The following is a 23,495-nucleotide window of genomic DNA, read 5'->3' on the forward strand; positions in this document are numbered from 1 at the left end:
CATTCTCATAAGCATTTTAACATGTGCTCCCCACAGTATTCCAGTCCTTGGAAGTATTGCATGACTGCTGTGGCACTGCAGATAGAAGGCTGAGCAAAGCTTCTTCCAGAACATTAGCTTTCTGAAGAACAGAAGACATCACCTGTGAAGGCCACCTTCTGTCTGATAACTAACACCAGACAATGCTACAAAAGTCCTTTTCCTGAGGTGAACACAATGCTCGCACAACCTGGTTGAAAATAAAATTATCATAAATGCCTACAAGGACATTGGCCTCTGGAATTGTTAATGCTTAATGATCATTATGAATGGCCATGGTTCCATAAACCTCTTCTGTGGGAGAAAAATTGCACCTCATGAATTAGGAAAGCCCCCCCCCGTGTGTGTGTGTGTGTGTGTGAGTGTGTGTGTACACGCATGCAGGCCATAACCAGGACTATGTACATATATCTATACAGAGATACACATAGATATACACATACACTCCTAATGCTGCAGCTCCTCAGAGTATTCACAGCCAACAAGATAGTAATGCAGCACCAATTTGGGACAGCTTGTCTATGTTTTCACTGAGATCTCTTCTCAAATGGAAAACCACTTCAAGAATTTTAAAGGACATCAGCCAAAGCAAAGGAAGGAAAGTTGTAGCTAAGCTGTTTACCATGAAAAGCTGTAGCTGAAGTGTTTACCATGAAACCAAGATGGTTATGAGTAACTCAGTGTACAAGACAGATGGAAATGAGCACCAGTTGCAAAGATGTTCAAGCTGATAGAGGGTGAAAAAGAAAGATTAATGCAAGGAATGTCAACACAGGAGGGAGCTGTAACTGTCTGGAGTACTGATGTTTCTTCTTTCCCCTTACTCCACGTGTGTGTGGTGACAGATTGGGCAAGGTTGACTCTGAAAAGAAATACTAAAGTAAATTGTATTACCTGCATTATCTGTTGGGTAGAAAATAGTCTGATTGGAGTTTATATGCCTGGAGACATGTATTTAAATTCAAGGCAAAGGTTATTCCTTGGCTTTAAAGTTTTCCATTGCTACATCTGAAAGAAGAAAGTTTTGACAACTGAAATTTAAATCTTTGAGAAAAGAATAAAAAGGCAGTGAATAAATGCCTCTGTGAACACCACCATGTCCTTCTCACAGACTGAGAGATACCCAAATAACAGTTCTAGACCTGTCCTCTTCTAATATTTTGTCTGTTTTCTTGCTGAAAAAGGTATCCTCTTTAAAAAAGGAATTTCACTATCTTTAACTCAGTTTCAGGAAATAAAATGGATCACCTTAATAATATTGAGAAGAAACAAAAGTGACTATCCCACCTGATGAACTTGAGGGACAAAAAGAGTCCCAAGGGCACATTTTTTAACTGCTTGACTTTCAAATAGCCAATCCTCTTTGATCCTCTGGAATTACTTTGTTGAAATATATCCTCTTCCATGACCAATATTAATAGCATTAAATCATAGTCCGTTTGCTATTCTTTTTCCAGTGGAAACAAAGGAGAAAATGATTTCTCTTTCTTTCTTGCATTGTTTAATAAAAAACAACAAATGCAGGTCTCCATCAATTAGCTACTGTTGGCCTTCACATCCATGAGAGGAGGAAATCTCTCAATTACTCACTCTTCATATGTTAAACAACACAGCTTTGCAACTCCTACAGAAAACAGATGACAAAAGAAAAATTAAATATTTAGGCTGTATATTGCAGTTCATAAACCTTAGACAGGAGAGGAAAATTTACTATTTCAGGAAGCAGAAAGAGTGTCAATTACTGGATGGGTGGTTTTCTTCTGAAATGCAAGCAGAAGTTTTAGTATTACACTAAGTCTATTAAAAGACTTGAGAATCTTAAGGTATTCTCAGAAGTTGACTTTTCTCCAGCTCAGTTTTTCTTTCCTGTCTAGTTTCCAGAATCCCACACAAAGCTTCCTTCCTGTTCCTTGACAGTATTAGTCGCTCAGATTAGAATTACCATCAGATCTGCAATGCTCAGATCCACACTTGGCTCTGCTGATGATAGGAAATCTCACTGTATGGGTTTCAAAGGTGGCTGATAGAGTCAAATGCTGTTTGGGAGAATTTCCTACTTGTGCCAATTCCATGTGTCCTGGTCCCATTCTCACACCATCTCTCAGCGGGGAAGGTGGAGACAGCCATTAAGCTCTATTACATAGATACACTCTCTCTATAGAGATAGGTTATGTCAGAGCCCTGAGTGAGGTACAGAGGCGCCCCACAGCCTTTCCCCTGACATGTCCTGGGCTTTAGCTGCTTGTGCTCAAGGCCAGCTCCAATAATGGTGCTGCTGGGTGACCATAGATCAGCTGCTGCAAAAAAGCTGTGAGAAACCTGCCTCTGCCCCTCAGCTCAGGAGCTGTATTTAAGCTCCAGCCCTCAGCCCTTTCCTGTGCTATGCTGTAGGTATACTTGTGCCTTGCTGATTCCCACCCTCCCGTCCTGGTTTGACCTCACCTCTACCAGCCCTGGCCTTGCAGAGGTTCCTGGCCCAGGTGAGGGATATTCACCACGAAGTCTACAACCAGAAGGAGACGCAGCAGCAGAGGGCAGCACACTCAATGCTGAGGATACCTCTTCAATGCTCAAAAGTGCAGAAAAATCCAAAGCACTTTAAAAAGCCCTGCTACATGATCTCACTGTCTAGCATGCACTAGCCAGCACAACTCATGAGCAGAAATACACAGAGTATAGTTGAATTACGTGACAGTTTTAATTTATAAACATCAGCTCTGTCATTTCTATTAAGTATGTTGGCAAATAATAATTGTTACCATGAGAACATTTACTTTTTCATTTCCTGATTTCAGAGTGTCAAAAAATTTTCTTTTATTACAAAAACTAATCCAAAAGTTATGCGCTCTCCCAATTTTACTTGTTTCTCTTCCATGATGCAGACAAACACACCACAGATGAGCCTGCTAACCTCCAACTTCTGGCTAAAACAACATGTAAACCCAGATATTTCCCCAGTTTTTCTAAATAATTAAAATGGGGATTGAAACCAGAGAGAAAAATTCTGCCTCATCATACCTTTATAAAATGAGTCAAATCTTGTGTTCTTTCCAAAAGAATTTGATGGAGAAAAGGAAGAGACTTCTACTCTTGCTTTAGTTTGAGTTTCTACTGTATCACTGATAAGTGATTTCAAAACAAGCTATACAATCATTTTCCAAGTTTCATTAGAATTTGCTTATTCGTGACAAGAAATGGTCTCTGAATCACTACAGTACAGCCAGTCTGGGGCGGTACAATGACTTAGTAATTGGCAGCAGTGAAAGCCAGCCTGCCTACCTATTTATAACCCACTAATCATAATGGCATACATTCTCCTTGGAACTATAACTTACTGTGAGTGATTCCCACTTCCTATACCACATGACAAGGAAGCATTAGAGGTTACACTTAATTTTTATGGGTTTTTTTTAACCCAGTTTCCTAGCTAAAACAGGTTTATGCAGTCAATACTCTCTGTTCTGTCAGCCTGCGTACCACCCTCTAATCACTTTCTGAACTGTTAAGTTTTGCTGGTGGAGAGGTTAAACACACTGTTCCCATAGGTACTGTCAAAAGAGACTTCTAGTGAAAGAGAGAGACCTCCAACACATACCCCTAAAGAGGGTTGGGCTGTGGCGCAAACGTATGCATCAGAGAAGCCACCACAGGAAAGAGATCATGCAAAAAATCTATGAAAAGTTTCAGTCAGTGTTTGTATCTTTCTAAGGCTTCAAAGTAAAATTAACCACAAGATCAAATCAGTAGAAGAGATTTCATTAGTACCAGTGTTCAAGGAACTAATTGTTGTTATTATTTTAGAGTCTGTACAAAGAAAAGAAATGGTCTTCTTATATAAGAAATACTCTGTTTACCATGGAGTGAAAAGGGGAAAGTAAACGGTAACATGGTGGTATTGTAAACAACTTTGTATTTTTTTTGTATGTGCTAAAAAGAAATAAATTATGTCATACTGTTTACTTTGTAACATTTTTTCATTAAACAGCAAGAAAGGATACTGACAGCCTATTCTCTCTTTCTTTCCAATTCCTGTTTGCCAAAAAAACCCACAATGCAAAATGCAAAGGCACCGTTCATATGTATACAACTTTGTAATAGCCTTCTATGCACTGAATAGGGGCTGCTGCTTGCATTAGTATAGATGACTAAGGGGAATCCATACTTAAATGAAAATAAAATTTTTAAAATGTTGTTGCAAAGTATACAGCTAAAACTACTTTTAAAGCATAAAAATCCCATATTCTACATAAGAAGATAAATATATTTAGTTTTTATTATTTCAGTCCCTTATATCTCTTAACAACTGTGTTGTTAAAATGAAAGCTGTTGCCCTAGCACCCATGTGGTAGCATGTGGATCACATAGATTTCTAAGGTTATTACAGAGGTAATGAAACATTCGAGGAAGTTAACAACTCCACAAGTAAGTTTTGTGGACATTGAAAAATGGCAAATTCCATGGACGACTTCAGTGATCCAATCTAATCCAAAACTTCTCACTTTTTTTTTTTTTTTTCCGCATGGGCTCCCTCCCAAATCTAGGAAAAAAAAAAAAAAAAGTATACATAGGAATATCCCTATGATTTATAGCATCTTCACTTCTTGCACTTGAAGGGTGGAATTTTTCAAATTTAAGTTACAACTGCACTTCTACTATATATCAAGAAGTCTCATAGGAAGCAAATCAAACTTCCAAATTAAGACAACAAAAACAGATTTGACAGAATTTATATATGCACAAAACTTTGTAGAAAACAGAGGATATACCTAAACTAGAAAACAACCTTTTAAAAAAAAATGTTAATTCCATTTGGTTAAACATATTTAAATGGTTCTGTGAAATACAATTCTCTCTTTAGCAACTAGTATTATTTCAGGTTTTAGACACAGAAAGAAAGTTCCTTAATGTATAATCACAACAGAATATACACAGCACTGTTTTGTCCTCAGATAGCAAGAGAATAAATGCAGCAGGTAGGCTGCAGAGCAGACACTATGCTTCCTTTGAGCTTATTAAACTTCTGCAGTGAAGAACAGCCCTAAAACACATAGCAGAGTAATCTTACCAAGCATCATTTCTAAGGTGTACTATTTCTTTGTAAAACTGTGACCATTCTCCAGGAAGCTCCACACCAGGCTACTGCTGCTGCTCACGCTCAACTCCTATGCATGGTTCACATCAGCAGTTCCTCAGTTAGGGTCCATGTGCTGTAAGACAGGGGGTACAAATGACGCTGCTAACCCACGGGATATTTGGACTGCCACAGGTGAATCACAACCCAGATATGTGGCTTGAGTCCCTGAGAGGGAAACTTTGGGAACTGCTGTTCAGGTCATAAAAATTAGAGTACTAGACAGGAGGGATGTGGGCCTAATGCACCAGCAGCAGGTGGTATGCAGTTCCTTGACTACAAGAGGCAAAGAAAATGAAGGGGAAAAAACCCTGTAGAATATGGCTCATTTCCTCAGAAGTTTCGCTTTTTTTTTTAAAAAAAAAACAAAACTGTGCATCTAAAAAATACAGTATTTATGTTTGTAACAATGCTGCCATAACAATCAGGAAAAAAATTTTGTTTTCTTCTGTCTACTTTCCCCTTCACTGGCTTAATTTAGGCAGACTGATCTGCCTTACTCATATGGGACTACCGTTGTGCAAACTTTGTCTTCCCTGGGAAGGAGAACAAAATCCATCAACAGTGATATGGTTCAAAAGGTGATTCAAGGTACTGCGCAAAAGCACCTCCAATCCACAGCCTTTCAGAACCCCACACCATCATTTAGACATTGTAACACTTCAGTTTCCATTACAAAAGAAACTAACATGGCATTTATGACACAGTTGTCTCCAGGTTGCTGACTGATAAAACAAGGAGGCTGCAGGACCCATCCCACCCAGTGCCAGGCACAAACCATGTGGCAAACAATAGAAAACAGCCTATCAGACACCTGGGAACAGCCATGACTTGACTTCTAAGGCTGCTGAGATGACAGTGGCAGGGAAAGTCCTCCCACTTTCACCTAGCTGACCTTGGAAGCAAAATTGAAATAATCTTAAGAGTGTTTTGAGACCAACTCACCCAAAACAGAAAGATGCAGTAGGAGTGCAATATGCTAATAGAACATCCCTTTTATATGTATGCAGATACACAGAGTTACAGACGTAAAGACATAGGAAAGCACCTGAAAGAATACATTTTCCCCCTATAAAATATTTATGACTGATCTAATAATACATTAAATGTTTCTTAATAATGGCAAACATTTGAGGCATGATAGTCAGTGAATTGCTAGGGAATGCCATGAAACTAAATGCTTACCATGTAGAAATTACCTTTAAGTCATCTCATTTGAATGAAATTATAAAAAATGATGTTCTATTCATTATTTTATGTAGGCTGTACTATAATAAACAATGTGGTCTGGTTTATGTAACAGAAGTATCCTAATTAGATCTTTCTTGAATAGATACAGGTTTATTAGTTAATGTATACTGGGTAAACCATTCAGCTAATGCAGCTATTGCAGCTAATGCCATGTTTTAATTCTTGCCAATTGCTAGAGGAGTTATATATATGCACAGCATGGAAGCTTATGCTTCTTCGACTTCACATGAGAATAAAGAATCAAATAAAGAGAGAGAGTAGAAAATTAACAGTTTTAAATCCTAAACTGACCTACCTTTTCAATAAGAGAAGAGACAAATAGATGGACATGCCATGACAAATAACAGATGTGCTTTGGCATTTCCCTGTTTTAGTAGACAAATTGATTTACATCTCTCAAGTAAAAGACAACAAGGTTGTCTTTCTGAAAAGGTTGTTTTTGAAAACTGGCACATTACTTAGAAACCATTTTTTTCCTTAATTGTGATAATTGTCTATTAATATTCTAATGCATGCTAAAACATTAAAAGCTCTTCTTTGCCTTTCCTCTCCCAAGTGTGACTTTCCTTCTGATAGAGATAAATTTGTCCAATATCCCTTCCTTCCAACTTCTTTCTGTTAGCACAGTTTAAGTTAAACAAAATCAGTGAGAAAAAGGAGGAGAAGCATTTTGTTTTAAAGTGTCATTGTCTATGTTACAAATTCACAGGTATCAAAATAAATTGACTGACAAATTATAGATTAAATCAGACAGTAATCAATCCCCACTACACCCCAAGAAAAATACATAGTTCTCTTTAAAAACACTGATCTAACTGCAAACATATTTCCACATTTCCTTGTTATGAGCACTATATCTTTTTGTCTTCTTTTAACACTGCTTTGGCCTGATTTCCAAAGAAATTAGGCTTAATGAGATCATGGTTTTTTTCCTAGATACAGAGATTATTTAACTTAATGGCCAAATCCCACCCAATCAGGGAGTGGGACAGTGATCTCAAGTCTAAATAATATTAGAAGTATTTTACAATTTCAATAGCTTACTGTGGTAAGCACACCTCAGAACACAAACCAACATCTCAAATCCACAGGCCTGCTGAAGTACAACAGTGAGCCCTGTCAAAAAATCCCAAAGAGAAGGTCTTGTGTTGAATTACTTTTATTTTCTCCTTATTCTTCCTTTTAAGGGAAAACAGCTTTACTGAAACTGTAACAATAAAGAAAAGGGTAAAATGGTAGCTCTTCCACCTGAATTTTAAAGACAAAAATTCACCTGGCCATTCTGGAATCTCTGTTCAGTTTGGAGGATATTTTTATTATCACAGTTCATGATATAAGTATTATATTTATCACTTATTCCTGTTATAAGTATTACATAAAACTGTATTTTACATATATGAATATGTATATATACACGTGATATATTGAGTTCATACATCTATTGAATACATGCATACATATGAATATGAATATGTATGTATACATATATAGACACACATATGCACATAAATATGTGCCAGTTGAAACATGTCATCTTTTCTTAACCAAAAGATCTTCTGTTTGTATTATAAAGTAACAGTCTAGCATTTCTAGAAACAACCAGATTTTTTAAACCACTGTGAAAGGAAACTGAAATGTAACAAAAATAGAGCACTTTTTACAAGGAGTCACATGGGAAAAACAAGGGAAAATGGGTACAAGTTACTCCTGGAGAAATTCCATTTGGAGACAAGAGTTTTTCACAATGAGAGCAATTAGCCATTGGAATAATCACCCCAGGGAAGCGGTGGATTCCCCAACATTGGGCACTTAAGATTCAGCTGGACAGGGTGCTGGGCCATCTTGTCTAGGCCATGCTTTTGACAAGAAAGGTTGGACCAGATCATCCTTGAAGTCCCTTCCAACCTGGTATTCTATGATTCTTATACTTGCCTACATAACATTTTTCAGGCAGCCACTGAATAATCTCAATCCACTGTGTGAAACAGATGGTTTTGCTGATCAATAGATACTTCAGGTGTATACTAAATCTTAGAGAATTAAATTTATGTAGTCTATAAATACAAAGTGGTGTCACATCCTTGAATAGGAGTTTGAAGTCTTTGGAGGACAGTGAGCTTTAAATAAAAAGAAAAAAATTAAAAAATGGATGAGAAATTTAACCAACTCCTTGTCATGGGGCTGCTTCAGCTACTGTAGCCTGAAGTATCCGGAGTTGGGGAATCCACCACTTCCCTGATGAGATTATTCCAGTGGCTGATTGCTCTCACTGTGAAAAACTTTCCTCTTGTGTCCAAATGGAATCTCCTCAGGACTAACTTGTACACCTTATCTTTTCCACATGACTCCTTGTAAAAAGGGAGTCTCCATCTTCTTTGTAGCCACCCTTTAAATACTGGAACATAATGATAAGGTCTTCCCTAAGCCTTCTCTTCTCAAGACTCAACAAACCAAATTCTCTCAGCCTTTCCTCATGTGGTGGGCTTCACAGTCCTTTGGTCATCTTTGTGTCCCTCCTCTGGACTCTCTCCAGCCCATCCACATCTTTTTTGTATAGTGGGGACCAAAACTGAACACAGTATTGCAAGTGTGGCCTGACGAGCACTGAGTGGGATAATGACTTCTTTATCTCTGCTGGTGATGCCCTTGCTGATGAAGCCCAGCAGACTGTTGGCTTTCTAGGCTGCAGCAGCACACTGTTCACTCAGATTGAGCTTGTTGTCCGCCAGGACCCCCAGGTCCCTTTCCACAGAGCTGCTGTCCAGCCAGGTAGATCCCAGTCTGTGCTGTAGTCCTGGATTATGTTTTCCAGGTGCAAGACTTTACACTTGTCCTTGTAGAACTTCATAAGGTTCTGGTTAGCCCACTCTTCCAGCCTATCCACGTCTTCCAGAAGGGTGGTGCTCTCTTCTGAAGATTTTGTTTGTTTGCTAGAATTTATTAAAAATATTTCAGTTTTGAAATTAGGACATGAGGAGAGATTTAGGGTGAGGAAAATATGAAAAAATTTCTACACAATTTTATAGACTGAGATCAGAAAAATATTACATGAGTAATATAAAATGTAACTTTCTGTCAAAGCAGGCAAAAAACATGACTAACTCTTTGGATTCGGGGCTCATTCATTTATGATGAAACGTAGTTTGTTGTAAAATCAATTAAGAATAGCGTACATGCTAAAATAGAAGCAATTGCTCAGTGCTCAATCTCCTCTTCAGCTTCCTCCTCCTTGTAATTGCACAGTACTACACACTTAAACAGTGACAGGAGATATTACTGCTTTTAGTACAGGAGGTTACAATTTAGCAACACTATGACTCTGTTGAAATTCAAGAAATTTAATTCATGATACACCTAAAATCTTTGCTAATGAAAATAGCATTAGCAAGCATACTACCCAATTATGAATCATGGTTATGCATTTTAAATACATTCCCCAAGAGTAATAATGTTAGTATAGAAAAAAATATCACCATGAAAAATACGGTCTTTCATTTGTCACTAAAACAACAAAGTCAGAAAATGATAAAATTTATTAAAGCAAAATGAACACGGTATGAGTATATTTACCCTTCCCTGGACAATCCATTTCTTCTTCTTTTTCTTTATATGGACAAGTCTAAAGTGATATTCCACCTTGATCCCCTTGTCTTTTTTGATCACTTTTTCCTAGACAGAAAAATAGCAGAACTAATGAACCAAAAAAACCCCAAAACCCAAAAAAAACCCCAGATCTCAAATTAAACAACAGAGATCTATTTAAAGTAAAAAAGTTGTCCATTTATCACTACAAATTTGGCACTACTGTGCCAATACAGACTAAAATTTCAAACCTTGTGGTCAATGAAGCATAAAATAGATTGTCAAAAATACTCTCTGAAATATGAATCCACTGGAAAAAAAAACCTTTAAAATACCTAAGATAATTTAAGAGAATCAAAATTGGCTGAATATTCCTCTAAAAAGCCTTTACCTCCATTTCTCAATTCATAAATGGCTTTCTCCTAGATGACTGTTTCACAGAAGTAGTAAAAATAAGCTTCTGACTTCTACATTTGAAAACGATGTACATTTTTGTGGTAAGCCAAATTACTTACATGGAAATTATTTACTCTGTAATAGAAACTAATAACAAAATAGTAAGCTTTCTCTCCCACTGAAACAATCTTCTCAGAAAATTCAGGAGGCCCAATGTCATGAAGCCCATGGTCTTCTAATCATGATGTTACATGAAGTAGAACATTACTGCAGAAAACACAAGTTCTTGTAATGAATTTTTTGTGGCTGTAACTCAAAATGGAATTAAAACAGGACTTAAATTAAATGAAAACATCATACCCCTTGTACTGCAGTTGAAAATAATCATCCCTCAACAGGCATCTGAATTTTGGTCAGTCTGAATTCTACTGGTCCACATTAAAGCTCATTAAGGATAGAGCTGGCTACACCAAGTTTGGCTGACTTAGTTAGATAACCTCCTTAGGCCCACTCCCAGGGTACCTGGACAAAAACAGGTTAATGAAGTGCTCTGTACCCCTCTTATTTGCCATTTTGGCTGAGTTGGTTTTGGCTCTGCTGACACTGTTCCATGGCTGGGCTACTCTTTTGTTTGCAATCGTCCTTCCGTCATTAAATGAGGATGCTACAGAACTAAAAAAATGCAGCCCTAAAATAAGAGCAATTATGTTAAGAAGGAGAAAGGTAACAAATATCCATCCAGCTTCATGCATTCCCTACTGCCAACAATGTTTAAAACCAAAGAATATTTAACAAGCTTTGAGTTTCTTCTTATCCTGATATTTCATTAAAAAGGATCACAAGCTAATCTGTTGATATACTAAATAAGGAAAATAAAAATCTATATACTTTGACTATATTTCCTCTAAGAATAAACAGAATGGAAAAGAATAAAAGATTGAAACGTGCCTGGAATTTATTTTAATAACCCAAAATTCATAAGGAATAAAACAGCAGCTGCATTTACATTGAAAAATATCAGTCTACACTCAGAACACCCAAGCGTTCTCAGTGGCTTCTTTTAAAACAGATAGTCTCCAAGACAGAATTCCTGAATTTTATAAACAATCTCTCACCTTTGTTTTGGCCAGTGGAGAATAGGGGCTGGTGAGGGAAGCATATGAACAGACTGCAAAGAAATCTGGAGTCACTGCCACAGAAAGATGGCAACCATCCTGGGTTGAACCAACCCTGCCTCTTGACACAAACATATGGAGAGATGTATTATTTGCACCTGAAAATGGGGGATGTGTGACTGCTAACAGAAAAAGAACTGATGGTCAGGTAGAAGGAAAGGGAATGAAATAATTGCCCTTTCATTGTGCAGCTACTAGAAGGCACTCCAACACTTCAAGCTTTTTTTGTCATATTTTTCCCCTCTTCTCCCCCCTGTAATCACACAATACCCAGAATGCTTCAGTCCAAACCATTTGCCAGATATGGAATCAGGAAAGGTTGGGTTTGGGATTTTGTTTCCTTACTGAGCCCAACTGGTAAAGATCTGGTAGCATTTTGCATTATTTACAGTGATTCAGAGGTAGGGATGTAGGAACGAAGATTAATGCTGATTTGAAAGTCTGAGAGGCAAGGTAGGAATGAGTATCCCACTGCAGCTTTCAGCCCATATTCAGAAGCAAAGACATCCAATAATTCTCAGCAGTAAGCCCCGGGACTCTAAATATAATGGCAATCTGAAATCTTCATGAGTTTCCATTTAGTATTCTTGCATCGTGAATAGAAACATGGTGTTTACCAGTGACTGATATCCAAGAAACATAATCTGTTTTACATCAGGTTATTTATTTATACATGAAGAGTCCTGCAGTTCTGCCTGGAGACAGGGCGGATGTGAAATGAAACAGATGTGTATATATGCCCTGTACTCACTATCAAACTGTGACCTTCTATCTAAAATTCCTTAGGTAGTGTATCTTCACTCAATCTTACGGCCAAAGCAATGGCGTACTGATGTCAGTAAGAGTGTGGCCAAAAACTCCTGCCTCTTCCTTCTCCTCCTTGTTTAGATTCCTTCATGGCTGGTATTCTTGCACATAAAAACAGCCAGCAGTATTTTAAACATATTTTCACTGCCATATCCACAAACAAATCAAACAGTGAACTCAGGAATACACATGAGCACACTGAAAGTCAACACTTACTCTTTTGCTTGAACAAAAGACAAAAGTGTATTTGCACCTTAGCGCAATGTACATTATTTGTATGAAAGGAAAGTGAGGGAAGGTGATTTATGGGTATCTGTAGCCAAAAGCATCTCAAAATTATTATCTGCTTAGATGGTAACTGAGTTCATTCTGAATATTAAAAAGTTTGTTACTTAAAATATTATGACTTAGATTAAGGGATGATTCCTCAAGTAAATTCCTAAGTAAATTGCAATAGTTACAAGAATTCATCCTCAGATTTCCATTCCTTTGATAGAAGTATCTAACACAGAATTCCCATACATCCCTTCTCTGCATATAAAAGGGCAATATCCACAGAGATGTTGTTGAGGGTTATGTTATTAATGTCTATAAAAAATTCTTCAGTGATGAAAATTACTATATGAAGTCATATTCACATATACGATGTTATCCTTCCATTCAAAGTTCAAAATTTTGCAGATCTGAAAGGCAGACAAGTCTTTTGTTTCTGCATCAGTTATTCCTGGGAGAATCACAGGAAAAATTAAATCAAATTAAATTGAATTAAATTAAATAAAATAAATATTTTAAAGTTTTAATCTTGAAATACAAGACTTCAGAAACATGCCAGTCTATCCGAAATCATGTTAATATTTTTGGCGCCTATGAAATTACCATCAAGCTCTTCAGGGCATGCTGCTGTATGGGGTATCTTTATATGCACATCTTCAGGCAAGGACTTGATCTTTCTGTGATTTATAGAGTCACTTACTGCAGTGGAATCATAATCAAGCACAGGTCCTCTAGAGAAATAAGAACAAACAATAATGAGAGTAATGCTTTAATATCTAACTAAACAAGAATCACCTCTGTTTTCCTGTAACTTAACATTTTCTCCGTATCATTTACATACAGAAAATGTTAAGACTAACCGGTATCACTATGACCACACTCTGGTCTTCTGCAGAATACCAGCTATGATTAAACAGCAGCACACTGAAATAGCATAAACATTCAACAAGTCTGGGGTTTTTTTACATTAATATTTTTGAAGTTGAACTTACCTACAAAGCAGAAAGGAGAAGCCTGAAAGAGGACAGGACAGTTTTGTCATTCCAAGAAAGCAAGAATCCCAGCATTTTGGACCACCACTGTACATGCTCCCTGAAAACAGATGAATTTATGAATTCTGGGAGGACTAGGGACTATAAAAACCTGCAAAGATTTCTGTGTTTGAAGGCATATGAAATACGCTGCTTTGGGCCAGTGAGGAATGGTGGTTGAAAAGCTAGTGGAGAAAGGCTGGATAAGGGACTAGATTTAGAATAACAAGCAGTGAAGTACTAGGGGAGGGGGAGAAGCAGTTAACACTGACACAAAAGGATTTGCATTTCTCTCAGACCTGTGTTCATTCTGCAGTTGATGAACATGACAGGCTGGGAAAAAAAAAAAAAAAAAAATGAAGCTTATTTCACCTTTGGGTGCTAAGTACCTTGAACAGACAGGAAAGGGGAGAAAAAATGAACCAGTACAAATGGACAGGGCAGACTTACACACAGGAGTAAACAGGCAGAATGCAGGAACAGCACAAGCCTACCAAACGTGTAAGATTGTTTTGCCCCTCCTCCTCTGAGGTCTGTAAGACACAATATTTGAGGAAGATAAACTCCATATCTTTCAAAATAAAAACATACCAACTAAACTGATAAATATTACATGGCAAGCAGTATGCCTATGGTAAACAATTCTGTCAATGCAACACAATTTGTAATCTTATTTGTTGATTTTGGAACAACACGTTTGTTCAGATCCTGCAATAAACAACCAAATGTTCTTTCATCAGAAAGTGAAAATCAACTAAGTTAGTTAAGAACTAGTCTAAGAACACTTGACAGCATCCAGGTTCAGTAACCGATTTTCTATTTTAAGCAGGAAGAGAGGTACAGTGCAAACAATCTGCAGGATAAAAGCCTGACAGCAAGAACTCCACACATACTAAAGAAAATAATGTGTCAGTGACAGCTACAACAGCAGCAATTTTCAGCTTCTTACACTATTCATGCAACACACTTTGCAGTCATCCCTCTTGCATAAATCTGTACATTGTAATTTTGCATTCCAACGGATCAGTTTTTATGCTTCGTATCTGCAAATGAGTCAGATAATACAGAATGTGAGAAGTGATTTGTGCTATCAGTGACATCAGGAGTTTTGCAGCTGTAGTTATTAACAGATATTTTTTCATCCAGCAGCATCAACTAAAATCAATCATTCTGATAACTAGGCATGGCATGAGCTGTCCACCCTGTCATTTCAATCTGATTAATCACACATACACAGACCTTTACCTTAAAGGAGCAATTGTTCACATTTAATCACAAAAATACATTCAAGCATACCATCACAGATTACTAATTTAAGTGCAATTTATGTCTCATATTTCGGCAAATACGTTTATGATAATATGACTTTGGCATATAGATGTATTGTTTCACATGTTTTACAAACATTAAAATCTAAGCTAATGTGTTGCACTTTGAATCATTTATCACCTCAGATTTGTAGCTTCTAGAGCTTCCATTATACACGTATCTTTATCTGAAGATTTATCCTAATAACCCAGGTACAGATAAGTTATTAGTTACTATGTCTTCTTCAGACTGTGCTTGCTAGACAGTAGGTATCTTCTTTATCATATATGAAATGACTTAATTTTATTTAAACATCCTAACTGGTCCATCTTTTATCTACATTTTCCTTTTTAACCTTTAAGTTCTTTTTAACTATTAATACTTATGCAAGACTTGTTCTTTCTCTTTCGGGTTTTCAATTTGTTTTTCTTTTTAAAATGAAAGGCATACAGGAAAGTCATTACACAATCATAAAACTCTACAAGTCAAAACAGACTGCACAAGCAAAAACACACTGCTATGCTAAAAACAAGTTGAATTTGAGATCTATCAAAACAGTAACATATTTCACTCTTCTAGAAACATTCTACATTCCACTTACACTTCTTGATTAGGCCTAAGCGCACAAAAGTGTCCTGGGGTCCATCACTATTCAGCAAACCAGGCATCTGTTCAGTTCAGAAGCCACTGAAATACAAGAATGTGCTGAAAATTGAGTATAAGCCTGTTGTGCTGATACAAATGGACTAAACCACAATCTCTGGCTGTACTGCTAACCTTCAGTCATATGTAGCAGACAACTGTATTATTTATTACACATACCCAACAGGTGAGTCCTTCAGCTTTTAGATTCTTCAGAAGTATAAATTCACCACCATTTCACAAATAGATACATTCTTCTGAAGGGTCAGACTCATATTCTAAGAATCAGTTTTCATTTACTGCTTCTACACTAGATAATACTTACGCTTTATAATACATACTTTTTCAAAGACTGTTGTGCTTGAATCTATATATGAATTACCTGATGAACATTTTTACGTTTTACACTTAAATAGATGCATTTTTAAAATAATTTCATAAATATTTTATTCAAGGCAAAGATTTATTAGTTAAAAATATAACACAATGGATATAAACTGGACCTTTCTTTCATTCGGAGCTCAATGTGCAGAAGGCTCCCAAACTACAGGCTTCCCTTCTGACTGCTGCCCAACAAGGCTCTCAGAAAATGACAGGTTGGATAAGTTGACAAGCAACTAAACACTTGCAAGAGAAGAGAAAGCATCCTTCTGCCAAAGAATTTTGAACAGGAAAGCTGAAGTGTTTGAGGCAACCAGAGAGTTATGTTTAAATAAATTGCAGAGATCTAGATGCATGAAGAGAGTGCAAGTAATTACTCAAAACTGCACAGTGCATTTATTTCCTCAGTCCTGAACTGGCATATAGAAAGATTCTGCTTTCTACCACATGTCATGCACCAAGAGTATATACATTATAACACTTCCAGAGGTTCATGAAGTCACGACTCAGTAATGCAATCAACAGTAGCTAGGCAGAATGTAAAGGGAGCCTAATCGCCACTAGAAACTTTAATGTAAGTGCCCCTTAAGATACAGAAAGCTGACTTTCAAAACATTTTTCCTCATCATCTTAAGGTATTTTTCAGAGCAAGAACTGTTTCAGCAGCAAAACACTATCACCTTTGGTCTTGATATTGCAATGCAACTTTATCAAGTAGAAACAGGTATCAACAAACCACACATCAATCTATATTTCATGCAAACTATCTTATGGGGATACACTACAGCAAGTGATTTTCTGATCTTTCGTAGGCTCTGGAAAAAAAGATTAAAGCAAGGATTTTTGTACATATAGCCATATACATTAAGAATCTAGAAAATGCAACTGCAGATCAGAACATCTGTTCATCTAGTATGTAGCCCATCTCCATAGCTGCTAGCATCAAAGAACATGCAAAGTATCCGTCATTAATAAACAAGGATAATAGCTCCCAAGTCACAGGCTGCACCCACATCATTGTCTTTAATAGCTATTCATCAGTCAGCTATTGATTTTCCAGTCTCTTTTAAAATCAATTTGTACTTTTGACCTTCCAAAACCAGCAATAAGATGCATTCCACAGTTTAAATTCTGTAGTTCAGGTGAAAAAAATGGTGGTTTGATTTTTCCCCTGTCTAAGCTTACCAGCTCATAATTACACTGGATTCCCCTCGTTCTTATGAAAGATGATGAACAGCTAGTCCCTACTTATACCCTCTGCAACAATCTTTTTTATATTCACGTCTACCATAGCACTTCCCACATACATACCTCTTCTATGCTTAAAAGTTCCAGCCTGTTCAGCCTGCCCTTGTATAGAAAGTCATCTAGGTATACTTTCTCAAGCTTTTTCTTAAGCCCATCTGATAAAGAACTTGACAAAAAATAGTAAATTAGAACTATGTTTCCCTTTTCAAACGTTGAAAAGCTGTTAACTATTCCCACTACATCACATTTTATTCATTTGATTGATTTTCAGTATTATACCACAGTAGTCCTCTGGAAGAATTCTTTCAAACATTTGGAATTTATTACCTTACTGTTTCACTGAATATCTTGTTGTTATGAAAAAAAAAAAAAAAAAAAAAAATCAAACATTTTGTGCATTTTGTATCATTAACTGATCTGAATATACACCAAAAAAACCTAATAAGAATGTAGTATTAAAAAACTGTAAAAAATCACATCATATGTTCTAACCACTTTCAACTATCAGGTAAGACGTGGGTGGTGAGATAGGTCTGAAAGCATATATAAACTTTTTATTTTTTCTTTCTTTGTAATATATTTGCAATTATGATGTTACCTAAACTCAGCTTCAGTAACATAACTGAAATCAAGACACTGTGCATAACAATATATTGCTATATATCAACAAACATAGGAGCTGAGCAAGTCTTTCCTTTTAGTTACATAGCAGTGATATGGTCATAATTGACATTTTTGTCACGTTGCTGCTTAAGTCCCAGTTTGTGCTGCATAAATGCACAGAAATTCAGCTGCATTTCAATACTCACTTCCCCTACCTGCCATTTTACTTTCTGCTCTCTTCTTCTGTCTCTTTCTTCCAGTCTTTCATCACATGTGAGAATTCAGTGGTTTTTCTTCTGCTTGTTGACAGGAAAAGAGACTACGGTGTCTGCTAACTACATGGTCCTGAACAAAAAGATCAGCAAAATTGCAATCAACATCCAGATAAGGTCCTCCAATTTATTTCTGAATATGAAGCACTATTTAAATCACAACATCGCCAATGCTGACATTCAAAACAAACAACATGCACCCCTCAAAAAAAAAACCACCAAAAAAAAAAAGAACGTTATGAAATGATAGAATCAGATGTCATCTCTGCTGTACATCTAATTCTAATTTTTATAGACTACATTTAAGATAGGACATATCAACCATATTAATATTCAAGTCTATCCCTTTACCACACAGTCACTAATCAGAGCTGAAGGGGACTGAGCTTTTCTCACAGTATTCATTCTCATTTTAAAATGACTTAATTTTCAACTATTTTATATTCAAAACACTTTTCTTTATCTGGCATGTAACCCCTATAGTTCAAGTAGTTAAACAAACAGCATCTAATTTGATATTCTGTAAAATTAATTTCAGTATAGCAGCTGATGAAAAACAGAAAGGTTTTAGTATTTCATAGGTATTTCTAAAGCTTGTCCCTCTGGAATTAAATCTTCATAGCAGCCACTTCATAAACAAGATTCATTTTTTTTCATGAGGTGTTACTTACATATGCAGTAGAGTATATTTCATAATACACCTGATTGTGCTATTAACATATATCTTAAAAAAATTAAAATAACACTTATTGAAAAGCAAAGATTTCATCAGAGAATTACAGAGCAATCATGCTACCCCAACCACAGCTCTCATATATGGGTTCTGTTTAGCAGCAATGCTTGCTTCACAGAGTTATCACCTCCTGAAACTCTCAGCCAAGCTGTTGCTTTTACAACAGGCCCACTGAAGCTGTATCTAATGGATTTTCAAACAACCACCATTTGCTGATTCTCTTGTATTTTAGTCTCTTTTTTTTTTTTTTCTTTCTTTCTGATAATAAGATTCAGTTTGTCACTTGAATTGCCCAAGATAATCCTTGCTTTCCCAGGCCAACATTGGTTACAAAATGGAACTATCAGAATGCCAAGGGAGATTTTTTCCAAGTCCTATTCAAAGATCTGGATTAACAGGATTTTTCCTTTTGAACATCATACAGAAATTTAAAACATCTAAGAAGAGAGACAAAACTTATTATGGCAATATGGAAAGAGACAATAATATGAGTATCTTAGCTATTTTTAGCATTCCAAAAGCAATTATTTAGTCTTTTATGTATAATGGGCCCAGCCTGAAAACACATCTTCCCATCAGCTTAGGCAGCTTTGCACAGAGCCCACAGGAGTGGTGCAAGGTCCTCCCTCTGCCTCAACCAGCACTCCGAAAACATAGTGGCACATATGTGCAAGAGAGAGCTCTTATTCATCAGCATTTGTTTTGTTTACTCAAATGACTTAGCAATGCCATGCTGTATTCAAAACAGCGTTAGGGCACAGGATGAGAAATGCTTGGGCCGATGTTACCAGAGAACAGAGACTCTGAAGATGGGGTTGGCCATGAGAGCAGTTCAGACCAAACCTCTACCCACTCCAGCAGCGTCTAAGCAAAAACCGCCTACCCACCCAGTTCAGAGAAAGGAGGGGAAACTCGCAAGACTGGGCTAGAAGGAGACTGAGGGAAGTACGTTTACAGGCAATGAATGCATACGGCACTTACACCAAGAGCTGTAATGGGCCCTTGGAGCAGGTGCCAATACACACAGAAGTGGAAGAGCCAGCTTGTCTCTGAACTGCCCTTTCAGATGCATTAAAATCTAATTGAGTACATCAGTCCCACCACTTTTCTCTACATTTCTAGTTCCACTTACCCAGAAAGGCAAGTCCTCATGGCAGGAGCCTCTCTCTCCCCACTCTTCCACATTACTTGTCAAATCACACATGGACTTCACAACGGCAGAAGGAAACAGGCAGTGAGAACCTTCCAAATCTAAGCAAGAGACAAACAGACCCTTCTAGGACCTCCTAATTTTTCAGTATGGCCTACCGTATTGCCATTTTAACATGAGTCTCTGATGTATATGTTTTCTTTTGAAACCCACATATTTTGCCTACCTCCTCTCCATTTTGCTAAGTCTGCTTGGCCAGAATGCACAGCACTCCACGAAGCCCCTTACGCTCTAGGAAGACAGCAGCAACCACAGAACATATTGCAGAGGTTAAATGAAACTTGAAAATAAATAATTTCTCTTAGAGCTTTTACAATTCAGAAGGGAGGAAAACGGTGATATGAATAAGAGCTCTTACTGCTTTTTGAGCTTATCTTCCACCATGTTTCCACCTTAGAGTAATCCAGTCATTATACTCCTACTTTTCACTGAAACTACAAAAGCCTCACGTTCCCATGTTCTGATCAAAGGCGCAGGCCTGCATGAATGCATTGGCTGTACTCACTTTGTCCCATGAATTTGGACACCGTCCCTTTGAAAGCCTGCAATCAGTACTCTGTAGAGCCTTTCTTACACCAACAGGAATAAATTATTTTAGGGGGCATAAAGCATTTGGAGTAGAGAGAGAATTTACTAATAGCCCACACTTCTGCCCATCTTAAGCACATTTCTGTGATTCCACCCAGAAAAACAGCCACGAGAGGCCAAGTTTCCCAGCAACATCTCATTTCGTCCACGTGGAAGCTCCCTCTCCTGCTGAGAAAACCCTGCTTTGTTGAGAAACAGCTTCATCAACCTTCATTTTTTTACGCCTTTCCTGTGCTGACACTGTCTCCCTTTGAGTCACTTTTCCCATGCCATTTTACTCTTATAGATTGTCTATTAAATTGGCAGCTTGGTCACAGAGGACCAACTTTGTTGTAATAACAAAATAACTCCAATGGCAGTGTTCCCTCCATATGCATACCAGTGAGGTTTATGTTATGCTCATAAAAATTGTTGGAGCTTTCTTGTATATTTTCCACAGAAAGTGGGAAAAGATACACATCATTTTATCCAATAAAAGAAAAAAAAAAAAAAAAAAAAAAAATACTGTTTGACTGATCTGTTATTTATGCTGCTTTACACTCATCATCAAGGTGGTCTAACCCTGTCTGTGCCTTTGGGCTCTTGCCAGATACCTGTACAAGCCACACACACAGGTATCCTGTACAACTCTCCCCTCAACTACGTGCTGCACTGATTAATGGGATCAGTGCCCAAGCATGCATAAGAGTTATCAAGAAGCATCTGACAGCTGTTAGATTTCACAAAGTTTAGGGGATGACACTTCCCACCTACCTTCCTCACCTGTGTGAGACCATAGCAAAGAAGCAAGGCTGGTTGGTTAGACCACACTGAGAAGACAAATACACGCCCTTGAAAAAGTCACAGTCCTACTGCTGTCAAAAAGCAATGGATTGGGTCCCCTGTTAGACACAGAAAGCAGACATCTGCTTCACTACGAATGCAAAGAGAAATTCATTAAGTCAAGCATAGTCTTATTCCAAACCAAGCACTATTAATATTAATATGAAAATTCTCTTCAAAGTCTCTTGATTTCCTGTGTTAAATGATAAATCATTAATTTTATGATTTCTTGTTATTTTATTGTTTAATTTTGTTAAGGCTTCTTGATACTTTCCCTATGCTGCTCCCCCACCCCATTCTATGCATCTTACCCCCCTGCTGTGTGCATCTGCTGTGTGTCTCTCTCACTTGCTCTCTCCCTGCTGTGTACATCCACTAGTTCTCCCCACCACTCCTATATGCGTGTTTGCCATCTATCCGCCTCCCCCTCCTGCTGTGTGTATTCACTGCCTCTCCCCCTTCCCCCAGTATGTGCATCCATCATGCATATTCCTCTATTTCTGCTCTGCACATGAGCCTTTTCTCAACAACTCCTCCAGGCATTCATGCACACCCTCCTGTCTGCCTGTCTTCCTTCATGCCCTCTCTTTTTTTCTGCCCCCCCCTTTGCATATCCCTTATCCCTGCTTATCTTTAGCCTATTCTTCCTTCCATCTTTGTGATATTCTGGTTCCTTCTGTCTCTTTATCTGCACCACCTTCTCTCGGTCTCCCTTTGTATCATTTCTCTCCAATTCTCTCTGATCTGTTCTTGCAAATTGATTCTACAGGAAAAATGTTCTGCTCTCCTCTGCAGAGGTGTGCAAGCCTGCATTGCAAACCATTCAGCACTCTGTCAAATCTAACAGTAGTCAGCCTAATTTGCAGAATTCCTTTCTTCCTCATTACTGCATCATTGGATTTATTTCCATATAAAGCAAAGTAGTTAAGGTATTCCTGTGCATACCTGTCAGGCTCTTATTGGCAAAAGAAACAGTTCTGTTATGACACTGAGCCTAACTGTTGCAGTTTAGGTCACAACAAAGTAAACACATGCACTAATTACTACAAAATAGCTGGATAGATATGAAATATTTGGGATGTTTATTGCCCCATGTGAAGGAACAATCAGTAAAGCATAGAACAATATAAAACTACAGAAACTTGGTTATCTCTGCTTCCCCTCTCCTTGCCAGGAGGAATGGCAGTCATCACAAGCTGGGAGGAGCAGGATATTACAGGCATCGGTTCTGGCCATGAAAGTTTAGTCCCATGCATCCCTGGAGAATCTGCATGGTCAGATGTCCCTGAGGTGGCCAGGCTGAGGGAAGAGTTTTAATGGCCAAGCTGAGGTGGATGAGTTTTACAAAACAGGGAGCTTCTCCCAGGCTGGTTGACCTTTTCCGGGTGGTGACTGCTCCATTGTGTTGAATAATGACAAATACGTCCTCTTTCTGTACAGAATCAAATTCAAATGCATCGTATGATTTTTCATTTCCCTTTCTAACTGATGCATAATAATGGTGACTTAGTCATTCAGTGATCAACTAGCTGACTCAGCTCTTTCTTCCTCCTCATCAGCAAATTTCATCAACTTGCTCTCACTTTCAGTGTCCAAGTCACTTGAAGAAAAATTCAAGAGTGATCACAAGACTCATCCTTCAGGAACTCCAATAGCGACAACTACACCACCCTGTACTTTTTTCATTCAGCACTAAGCAGGGCTGTCTCTCAGTTAATCACATATTTGTGTTTATTGAAGACTGATGCCCAGTTTTCCATTTTTGACTATTAATATCCAGATATTAATTTCCAGATATCCAGTACAGACAGATGATGTCAACCATAACTCCTTGGTCTAGAAATTAATTAATTTTACTAAAGAAAGATAGTCTCTCCATCTGGCATAATGTACCTTTACTAAACCCGTGCAGTGTTTATCCCACTTTGCATTATCTTCAAGCCTTAAATAATTATAGTTCCTATAAAATGTGTTCTGTTGGATTGCTGAGGCTTTGTTTAGAT

General features: G+C 37.6%; 2 long non-coding RNA genes across 2 annotated transcripts; both read right to left on the reverse strand.

The window, feature by feature from the left end:
- Nucleotides 1-7,985: 7,985 nt before the first annotated feature.
- LOC113491203 lies at nucleotides 7,986-10,635 on the reverse strand. Its single transcript, XR_003400366.1, has 3 exons — nucleotides 10,534-10,635; nucleotides 9,992-10,090; nucleotides 7,986-9,351 (listed from the first exon to the last, which is right to left on the reverse strand). It is a non-coding gene; the product is annotated as an uncharacterized LOC113491203 (long non-coding RNA).
- Nucleotides 10,636-12,235: 1,600 nt separating this feature from the next.
- LOC113491202 lies at nucleotides 12,236-14,203 on the reverse strand. Its single transcript, XR_003400365.1, has 3 exons — nucleotides 14,136-14,203; nucleotides 13,647-13,746; nucleotides 12,236-13,385 (listed from the first exon to the last, which is right to left on the reverse strand). It is a non-coding gene; the product is annotated as an uncharacterized LOC113491202 (long non-coding RNA).
- Nucleotides 14,204-23,495: the final 9,292 nt, after the last annotated feature.

This window comes from Athene cunicularia, assembly GCF_003259725.1.
Source record: "Athene cunicularia isolate RWA chromosome 1 unlocalized genomic scaffold, athCun1 chr1_part2, whole genome shotgun sequence".
NCBI classification, from domain to species: Eukaryota; Metazoa; Chordata; class Aves; order Strigiformes; family Strigidae; genus Athene; species Athene cunicularia.